This window comes from Pezoporus wallicus, unplaced genomic scaffold, assembly GCF_028554395.1.
Source record: "Pezoporus wallicus isolate ANWC-B61680 ecotype Strahan unplaced genomic scaffold, APGP_CSIRO_Pwel_v1 contig_10769, whole genome shotgun sequence".
NCBI lineage: Eukaryota > Metazoa > Chordata > Aves > Psittaciformes > Psittacidae > Pezoporus > Pezoporus wallicus.
Window position 1 is genome coordinate 1,548,770 of NW_026635715.1, and position 10,876 is coordinate 1,559,645.

Consider the following 10,876-nt stretch of genomic DNA (forward strand, 5'->3'; position numbering starts at 1 on the left):
GTTTTTTTTTTTACCGGCCGCGGAGCTGCGGAGTCGTTCCCGGCACAGCGGCGGCGGCGGCGGCGGGCGGGCAGGGCGCGGGGGCTGCCGCATCCATCGGCGGACGCTGCAGCGGGGCTGTCGGCTCGGTCAAGCAGCAACAGATGCACCGGTGCGACCGGCGGCTGGCGGCATCCTCGGCGGGGAACCGGCGACCTCCGGGGGCCGGGCGGCGCTGGGGGGGGCACCTAGGCGGGGAGAGGCGGAGGGGCGGGCGGCCCGGCGCTAAGTCCGGCGGCGCGGCGGAGCCATGCTGGCGGGCGGCACGCACCTGACAGCGCCGGGCGAGGGCGGCGGCGGCGGCGGCGGCGGCTCCCCGCCCCTACGCCCCCCCGCTCCGCTTCAGCGGCCGCGCACCTGCCCGCCGCCGCCGTCGCCGCCGCGCTGCCGCCACGGCGCGGGCGGGCCACATGCTGGGGCGGCCGCCGCTCGGTCGCTCCTTCGCCCGCTCCCGTCTCCTTCCCTCCCTTCCTCCGCCGTGCCCGGCCCCGAATGCGGGCGCCGCCGTGACACCGGGGGGGAGGGCCCGGAGGGGCGGGGGGAGAGCGGCGGAGGGGAGTGCCCCGGCGGGGCGGGACGGAGAGAGCGGAGCCGACCGGACGCACCGCCCCCCCCAACCCTCCGGTCCCGCTCCTGTTCCCGTTCCCCCCCCCTTCCCGCCCCCTTCCCGCCCCTCCGGTCCCGGTCCCCGACCGTGGCCCCACGTGCGCCCCGGGAGAAACCCTCCCCGCTGGTGACGTCACACCGAACACGCCCCTTTACTACGGGCCACGCCCCCAGCCTCATGCCACGCCCCTCAGCCCTTCGACTACGCGGGGTCTGCCCGGGTGGTGACGCGCGTGATGTCATCGGGGAGGTGTGAGGTGTCGGTGACGTCAGAACCACGGTGCCTGCATCCCTTGCACCGGAGGATGCTCTGGGGCGGCCCTGGCCTCGGGCACGTGCGCTGCTGCTCCGCTGGCCCCATCCCATGTGCGAGGAGCGGGGCTAAGGTCACCCCCGCCTCCAAGGGCTCCCCAGGCAGCTCCAACAATGGGGCAATGTCTGATATAACGGGTATCAATTATTACAGAGATAATAAATCGATGCGATAGATGCAATGCAGCACGCTGGAGGGACCCGACATTGCTCTGTGGCATCCAACCTGCCTGTGGGCACCCGGTGTTCCCATGGCACATCCGGTTGAGGTGCTGCATTCCCGGACCCCCAACCTGCTGCCAAGCCCTACATCTGCTGGCCCAGGCGGGATGGACCTGACCCCGAGCCCCGCTGACCCTGCAGCCCTCAGCATGGAGCCAGCTCTACACCTCCCTCCTCCCCGGAGCGTTTCTCCTGGGATCCATCCCAAATTTCCTTGCTATGGTTTACACCCACAGTCTCCTTCCCTTATCCCAAGGGCCCCAGGGTAGGATCGTTCCCTCCTCTCTCCGCAGCCTTTTGCCCACTTGGAGCCTGGTGGTGTTTCTTCTCTCAGTCTTGCCTTTAAAGCCAAAACCCTCCCACATTTCTCACCCGCTCTTCCAGCCTGGATTTCCCAGCCGAAGCTCAGCTCCCCATTGCCAAGCCGAGCTGGAAGTCCCACTCTGCACAATCCTTCCCATGCTGCTCCTGTGGGTCCCTTTCCCTCCCTGGGTTCTCCAGCATCATTTCTCCTCCTCCATCATAATGGGTGCATCCCCCTGCGATCACCCTGAGCCACCTCATCCCTTGAGTGACAGCACTTGGACCTCCTTGCCCTGTCACCCCCCTGCTTCATCAGCACCCTGTGCTGCACAGACATGGTCTTGCTCACCTGCTGCCTCACTTTCCCCACCTTAAAGCAGAATTTGCCCCTGCAGACAAGGCTGTATGCCCATGGTGAAGGTGGCAGCCTTCCCCCAGCCTGTCTCCAGAGCACCATTAGGTGCTAACGGCCTCAGAAGGATGTGAACAGGGGGACCTCCAGCATGCACCACAGCATCCGCTACCCAGGACAAACCCCTGTGTGCTGGGAAACCCAGCAGCATGCCAGCCATCTGAGAGAGGCAAAGCCACACATGCAGCGCATCCTGTGCCATGAGAACCAACCCGAGTGCTACTTGGAGCCTTTGGAAGGCAGCGTGTGCCCATCCGCTGAGTGCTGGGGTCCCAAGCTGCACGGATGCAAACACTTCCAGGGAAGCTGAAAGGGGAAGAGGGGCGGATGGAATAAGGAGAGTGGAAACGTGATGTTTTTCCCTTCCCGAAATGAACTTGGGTGTTTTGACATGAGCGGAATAAACATTTTGACACTGCTGAAACAAGAAAGTCAAAGTGATTCTGGGAGCCTTCTTCCTGGGGGAAATGGCAGGAAAATTGACAAGTTCCCAGGGAAGGATTTGATTCCAATAGAATCCCGTTTTCTGATGGAAAACCATCCCAGGCAGCGTCTTCCTTCAGCAGGTTTCCAGGAGGGAGCTGGGTCTCCTGCTTACCAGGCACCAAAGTCATTCCCTAGCAGAGAAGGAAAGCAAAGCTGCCTCATCCTGCCTGGAAAAGGGAGGGATGTGGGGTGACAACACACCCCTGTGCTCCCTGGGGTTGGATTCTCCAGTGTCTCGTAAGGGCTGATGCTCATCCCTCCGCCCATGGAAGGGGCACAGGCAGTCCAACAGCAGCAAGGATTGTCCCCTCCTTCACATCCCTGTTCAGCCTCGCATAGCAGAGCATCAGAGTGGGACTATATTGGTTGTCAAAAGCAAAAATACCTCTTTTTGTTTGGGGACATCTCAGGAAGGGAAGTTTTGAGCTGAAAACCCAAATTGGTGCATTCTGAAGGGCTGGAGTTTTGCTGAAAAACCACGTGGACACTTGGGAATGGCCTAGGAATAGTCTCACGTAGCTGACAGCTCCATTTCCGATGTGATAGGAGATGGGTGGGAAGCTCCTGACCAACCTTTGCTGTAGGTTTTGAATTTTCCACCACAATGGCATTTAGGGAAAAATCTGATCTTTAATAATAGTAATATTCAATAGTCGTTTCCAGTGCTAATTCCTGGTAGCAATTCCAAGTGATTAAATATCCCTTTGCTTTATAGAGAGCGCTGTATGTCATGCAGCAAGTTCATGAACCCTCTAATCTCACCTTCTGGCACAGCTACCATGGCCAAACATGAGGCAGTAAAATCCCTACAGCTCAGCACACTGTTCCCTGTCTCCATACCAAAAGGCTGCATCAGCTCCCTGGGCTCAGCATCGCCTTGACAGCTCTCAGACACTTGTCACATTCTCTCCTTATGGGTGCTTTTGGTGGCCAATGTGGAGGTGAGCAAAAGGGCACCCCAGCCCCAGCATCCCTCTGGGTACCACACTGGGGGGTCCTCAGCATCCCTGTTGGGATTCATCCTGCACCGTGGCATCTGCATCTAAGGATCCCCAGCATCCCTGTTGGGATTCCCCCTGCACCATGGCATCCACACCAGGGCCTTGGTTACGCCTGAATTTGCAAGGCCAATTCCTTAGGGAATCAGTTCCAGCTTCTTCAATAGCTTCAACCCCTATTTGCATTTAGAGGCAAAACCCTTCCTCTCGAGGTTGCATGCTAATGCAGCACCCAGGAATCCCTGCATGATCGCTTCCTAGTTAGTCTCATCTGCCTGAGTGAACTGCAAACTGTTAAGCACATGGAGTGTGTCAGCCCAGATATTATCAGAACCCAGACTACCTTTCGCTGGCACCCACGGCTTGCAGACACACAGCAAAGAGTTATTTAAATCCTTTCCAGCTGCCTCCCATGTTCCCAGAGAGCCTCAGCTCCGACAGGTCCTTTAACCCTTCCCCTCCTTAGGTGATGCAGTTTGGGGTTGCTCCTTTCTCCTCTGAGCTTTAGGCACCACCGTGGTCCAGCCACCCCTATGGGCTCCTCTCCATCACCACCAGAGCTGTCTCCCACCACCCTCCACCTTGCTCACACACCAGCAGCAGCCCCAGCATCCCGGATACCCACACCCAGCCCTCCAGGTCTGTGTTCCCCCCAAACTTAACCCTGAGCTTTGTATTTCAATTAGGAACCCCAAAGCCTCTCAGCCTCCAGCCTGCGGATGCTCCATCCCTCCCCATCTATCCCAGCTTGGCGCTCTTCCTCCCTCCTCCTCCTCCTCCTCGGCTGCCTTCCCGGAGCACATACTGAATGCGCTGTTTCACGAGCCTGCCTTGGAGCAGGAGCAGGAATCAAGAGTAAAACCCCAGTTTGCAAGGCCAGCGTGGTTGAGAAGGGCCATCTGGCTGGGCTCGCGGTCCAAGCTGCATTTGCTGGATGGTTTTGAAGGTCACTGAGCAGGGGCTGAACACAGTTCCCTATCTCCACGTATAAATAACTGCATTTCCAAGGGGAGAGCAGAACATGCCTGTAGGAAGGGTCCGGGGGGACCTACGCACACCCTGCCTGCTGAAAGGGGAGGCAAAGCAAGAAAACAGGGCTGCAGGAGCATGGACCCATGGACATGCATTCATGTACACACAGGTGCATACAGACATACCCATGTGTGCAATCTCTTGCGCACACACATGCATGCCACATGCACACATCCATACATGCACTCACGCACGTGTGCCCATGCTCATGCATGTGCCCATGCATGTGCACGCATGTAAATGCACTTGCACCACGTAAACACACATGGGCACGTGCTCAGGGGCCCTGGTTCATCCAGCACCCTGGGCACAGGGTGCCCAGAGAAGCTGTGGCTGCCCCATCCCTGGCAGTGCTCAAGGCCAGGTTGGACACAGGGGCTTGGAGCAAGCTGCTCCAGTGGAAGGGGTCCCTGCCTGTGGCAGGGGTTGGAGCTGGAGGAGCTTTAAGGTCCCTTCCAACCCAAACCATCCCATGACTATGATTCCAATTCCCATGCCCTGCCCTGCATTGCACAGGCTGGGCTCCAGCACCCAGCAGTGCTCAGGACCTCCTCCCAGCCACGCTGACACCACTTCAACAGGAGCCAGGCTCTGCTGATACCCTGGAGAGCCCTGGAGGAGGTCTCTGTGCTCCCACTGCTCCCCGGTGCCCGAGCCACCACAGCCCAGCCCCGCTGTGTCCCTTTGCCCTGGCAGAGCAAACACTCGGGGCTCCTCGGTCATCGGCCAGGAATGAAGCATCCTCTGCGTGCACAGGGCAGGGAGCCAGCGGCTGCAGGCAGGGGAGGCAGCGCTGCCAGTGTCCATCACTGCATGACATGAGGTGTGGGTCTGAGCATGGGTCAGCATCCAGCCCGCTCGGGGCTGACACTGCTGGGCTTGGGTGCCAGCACCACGCTGCAGTGAGGAGGCTCCCCCCACCACAGGCACAGTGATAATGGGGGTCTCACCCTGTCACAGCACCAGACCCCGGTGGGTCCTGCACCCCTGAGGTCGCAGGGAGCTGAGAGCATCTCTGCACTGGTCCTGGGATGCTGGACAAAGGGATGCACTGGGATCGTTGCCCTCCTGGGTCTCTGCAATGGACTTGTGCCCATGTGCAGTCCCACACAGCTCCCCAGATAGTGCTGGGGATCCAATGTCCCCTGGGGAGCCCTGCTTTGGGTACAAGGCGATCAGGAGGTCCCAGCAGGACAGGCAGGAATGGGAGAGCCTATCCAGAGGCAAAGATGGAGCTGGTGATGCCACAGCCCCATGCGAGGCTGGAGAGGAGATGGGGGTGAGTTTGGGAGGCAGAGGAGGCACAGATGCTGGAGGGGTGGGTGTCTCTCAGCACCCTGAGACCCTTTGCTTTGCCTGGGAGAGGTGGAGAGCTGTGCTCCACATCTGGGACACACACCATCCGTGGGCAGTCCTAAGGCTCTTCCCCTTGCACCCACGCTTGCAGCCGGGGGCTGGCTGCCTGGTGCAGGTCCACAAAGCGGGGTTATCCCTGGGGATGCCTCCAGCTCACCGGTGGGGTGAGACCTACACCCAGAGCCCGGGCACGCAGCCTTGAACCCCTCCATCCGCACCCCACGGGGACTGCGCTCTCCCCCTGAGCTGAGCCGCTGCTTACCCCCCTTTTCCCGGCTGGATGAGCAGCCCGGTCACACTTTGGGGGTTTCTCACCCATGACCCCCAGTGCTGCAGAGCCCAGCCAGAGCTGTAATAAGCAGAAGCGGTGCTGGGGACGTTCCTCCCCTCCAAACCACGCACCCGCAATGGAGCCCCGTGCCAGGGAACATCCACATTCCCAGCGGGCGCCAGCACCCCGAACCTATGGAACCCCTCGCAGCCCTCTCCTATGGGATCACCGGGAGGTGTCGGGATGCTGGCACAGGCGTTGCCAACCCTGCTGCAGCACAGGGAGCGGCCGCGAGCGGGAAGGAGCCGAAGCAAGGCGGGAGCAGGGTGCGGACCCACTGCCTGCTCCATGTGCCAGAGCCTTGCCGGGAAGGCTGAGGCGGGTGCTCAGCCTCACCCTATGGGGCTCCAACAGGGGCCCCGCTGCCCGCAAACCCCACTCACGGGCTCCCTGAGGCCGCAGGGTCTGCCCCCATCATGTGGGAGGTTACAGACACCCTTTCGTGCTGGTGAGGGTTGGGTGGGTTTGGTCCCCCACCCGCTTTGCGCAGGTATTTGTCAGAGGCTGTTTCGGAGCGCTCGGGCTGCGCTCCAGCATTCCTGCGGCTCCGGCCAGCCGGGACCTGCTGACCCGGCAGCGCAGGACATGCAGTTCCCTGCCCCTGCCCATGGGGAGGAAGAAGCACCGGGCATTCCAAGAGCCCAGCTCACGGCGCAGACCCTGCTCCTGCATCCCACAGCATCCCGCAGCAGCAGTGATCCCAGCCGGCAGCAATCCTGGCCCCTGCCCCGGGGCTGAGCTCCTGTCCAGCAGCTCTGCACATAAACAGCACGGCCTCAGCCCGCGGGGCCCTCCCTGCACAGAGAATCCTGATGGATGTGGTCACCGGCTCCCCCATTGCCTTGGGAACATCCACGTCAGTCCCTGACGCTTGGTTTATGCTCCCAGCCCGCAGCAGTGCAGACCTCCTGCCTTCTGCCCCTCCAACCCTGTCTGCCCCAGTTTCCCCTGACCCTTGCAAGGGATGTGCTGTGCAAGGGACAGTGCTATGGGATGGGCAGTGCTGCAGCACAGAGGTGATGTGCGAGCACCTGGGCAAGGGCAGGAAGGGACCGCTGAGACCTCATCCTCACTCCACACGTGCACCAACAGAGCTCCAAACCTGGCATGCCCTCGGCCCCCAGGCACATGGAGATGTATCCCAGCAGCAGCTTGGGAGAGGTGCAGCCCAGCATCGAGCATCTCTCAGCCCAGGGAAGGGTCGGGATGGCCCAGGCTTCCCAACCCAACCTTTGGGAAGCACCACCTCCAGCCAGCCTGTGGTGGTGGATTTGAGCCCATATTCATAGAATCATTGAATCCAGACTGGTTTGTGTTGGAAGGGACCTTAAAGCTCATCCAGTTCCAACCCCCTGCCACTGGCAGGGACACCTTCCACTAGAGCAGCTTGCTCCAAGCCCCATCCAACCTGGACAACTTCAGGCTTCACCCTTCCTTTTTCTCCAGGGAGGGCCTCCTTGCTCAAAGATGCTGGTAAAAGCACCCACCCCTCAGCTTCCCTCACCCCCTGCTCCAAGGACGTGCCCTGCTTTGCTCTGTGACCCCATCACCATGCAGTGCAGTCAGCAAGGACAGCTTCCAGCATCCCCTGCCCACACCAGCCTGCCTGCATCCCCGGCCCCAGGGCAGCGGTCCAAGCGATGGGCAGAGCCCGAGTCAGCCGAACAGATGGGCTTGGGTACGAGCAGCCAAGAGGCCCTGTAAATACATGTCATGTTTGGAGGACAGGGTTCCCACCGGTGAGTATCTGCCTGGCTGGCTCTGCATGCTCTGTAGGCAGGGGGATGCTCGGCTGCTAATCCATCTAATCCTGCTCTAGGCTGGATTCGCTTTAAAACATAAGTGGCTGAGAGCAGTTTTTGGTCCATCTGACTCAAATAGTGGGCTCTGATGGGGAGAGGCAGAACCACAGGAGCCTTATTTACATTGATTTTCACTGAATGCACTGCTTGGATCAAGGAATTAAAGGATTACAAGGCAAGAGCAACCTGCAAATCAGGCGAGGGCATCCCAGTGGCACATAGGATGTGAAGATCTGATTAGCCACTTGCCTGTGCTTTAACCCCTGTTTAGTGCCCCATTTCCATACTCACAGCCAGTGCCCAGGCGTGCATGCAAATGAAACAGGGCCTCATTCTTGATGTTTTGGACAAAGACCAGAGGGATGTTGGAACAAAACACCTAAAGCACCGCAGTGGTGCAGCCCTGGGAGCTCAGCAGATCTGCTCACTGCTGGAGCATCCCATGGGGACAACGGGATCCTCCCGAGCATGCAGAAAGCAGCCATCGGGGATTGCCAGCGATGGTTTTTCCCACCCCATGAGCTGAAGAGCATCGAATGGATGCTGCAATGACCTGGGCAGAAGCCTGGAGAGATGTCTGCTCCGCTTAGCTGGGGCAGGACCTGCTCTTGTATTGCATGGACCATGTTAGGGTTAGGATTGGGGTTATGTTATGGTTATGGCTATGGTTATGTTTAGATCTAAGTTAGGGTTAGAGTTAGGGTTATGGTTATGGTTATGGTTAGGGTTACAGTTAGGTCTAGGTCTAGGTTAGGGTTAGGCCTATGGCTGGTAACACAGCTCTGGTCAACCCCACAAAAACCTCAGGAAGGGCAGCACCAGGTCTGGCTGATTTTCTTGCATTAAAGCAGTGCATCATCTCCAGAGCACCTTTTGCTTGGCTTTTGGGAAAGGGGCAACCATGACTTCAGTGGTGTTCCAGGATTCCCGAAGGGACCTGCACCCACTGTGCACCAGGCAGCTTCAGTCAGGAGCCAGGTCTGGGTGATCATCTCAGGCTCACAATCACCTCATCCTGCTTGACACGGCCGGACCCAGACAGCCCTTTGCAGAGCTTCCCCTCAGTTCAGAGACACCCTGGCTGCTCTGCCTCCTGTCTCCACATTCCCTGGTACGGAGCCAATGCCCGCGTCCACCCATCCCCAGTGTGGGAAATGCCTGACCCAGATTCAGGGCTCATTTGCAAGTCGAGTTCCTCATGAAAAGCCGGTTCTTGATGCTGCATCTGACCATGAGTAACTCCACGTGGTTGCACAACACCGGCTTGTGCCATCTCGCTTCCCTTTCCATCCTGACGAAACCTGGTGGCTGGGCATCACCTTCGGTCGGTGCTGGCAGGTCCCTGCTGCACATGGGCAATGCCTTCCTAAAGGCACCAACAGGACTGGGGCCACCTGGTTTCCCAGTCCAGGAAAACCTGTTTGCAAGTGAAATACCTTCAGCTTGTAAAGGAAAACCTGACTGCAGGAAAGCTGGAGAGGGGCTTTGGACAAGGGCCTGTAGGGACAGGCCAAGGGGAATGGCTTTAACCTGCCAGAGGGGAGACTGAGATGAGCTCTTAGGCAGAAGCTCTTCCCTGTGAGGGTGCTGAGGCGCTGGCACAGGGTGCCCAGAGAAGCTGTGGCTGCCCCATCCCTGGCAGTGTTCAAGGCCAGGTTGGACACAGGGGCTTGGAGCAAGCTGCTCTAGTGGAAGGGGTCCCTGCCTGTGGCAGGGGTTGGAGCTGGGGGAGCTTTAAGGTCCCTTCCAACCCAAGCTAGGCTGGGATTTATGAGTCTCTTCCAATGGTCCAAGGTGTTCCTCTGCCTGTGGGGGTTATAGAGGAGCATCCACTGCAGAGCAAGCATCCAGGTTAGCACCCTCAGCACCGGCTCTCCTTCCCTGACCAGCTCAGTCCTCATCCATGCTGCAGGTGCTGAGCAGACCACCCCTGTGTGACAGACCGGTGAGGGGATGTCCCACCAAGGACCAGGGAGCAATACCTCCCATGACATCTATAATCAATAACCTGGGACTTCTCATTTTCTCTTCTGCTGCCAGCCCAAACCTGAAGATCATACAGAGACCCTGGCAGGGTTGAGCCCAGCACGAGCCAATGGAGATTGTGATGTTCGTATGAAACATCGATCAGTTCCTTGCTAATGCTGCAAAGGCAGATTCCGACACTGGAGAGGGCACCACGTTTTGTTTTAAAAGGGTTCTTTCCATTCACAAGCTGTGTCATTAAAAGCTTCAAGTCCTGACAGTGAAACCCTGTAGCAGATAACACAGTCTGTGCTGCTCGGAGGCAACTGCTCCTCTTAACCTGCTTTTCCCCAGCCATCTCCCATGGTGTTATCTGAATTGCCCCCAGCCATCCAGGCCTCTGATGAGAGACTCCTGAAGCTGGTACTGGTGACTTCTTAAATAATACCCAGAACTGCTTATTGATTGTAACGTCCCCCCCCCTCGCCCCAAGGGCTCGGGTGTAATCAGTGTCTCAGTACAGTGGCACACAAGTGCTGCTCAACACCAGCTCCTGCCTCGAGCGTCTTGTCATCCACCGCCTGCATCCCATGAGCATCCAGATGAAGCCCCGCACCCAGCCCTCTCACCCCACAGCCATTCCTCCTCCTTCCACAGCGAGTGGAGGATGCAGAGCACGGAAGAGAGACACTCATTTTGTTTGCACACCAAACCAGAGCCATTTGTCCTATGCCGCAGGGACAGGAAGGGGTCCCACTGCCACCAGTGGGCTGTGGAGCCCTTGATGCTGGCTCTGGGCAGCCAGGGCTGAAATGATGCAGTGCTTCATCCAGTGGGGCCGTGGGGTTCCTCTAATGTGGGTAGAAGGACCCGAGTGCAGGGTGATGTGCCCCAGGCAGCCCAGCGAGGGTGGGTACATGGGGCACAGGCACCCTGTGCTCAGCAGTGGTGGCCTGGAAAGGGAAATGTCCTCTGGAAACCACCACCGTGAGCTGCTTTGCAACAATAGGTG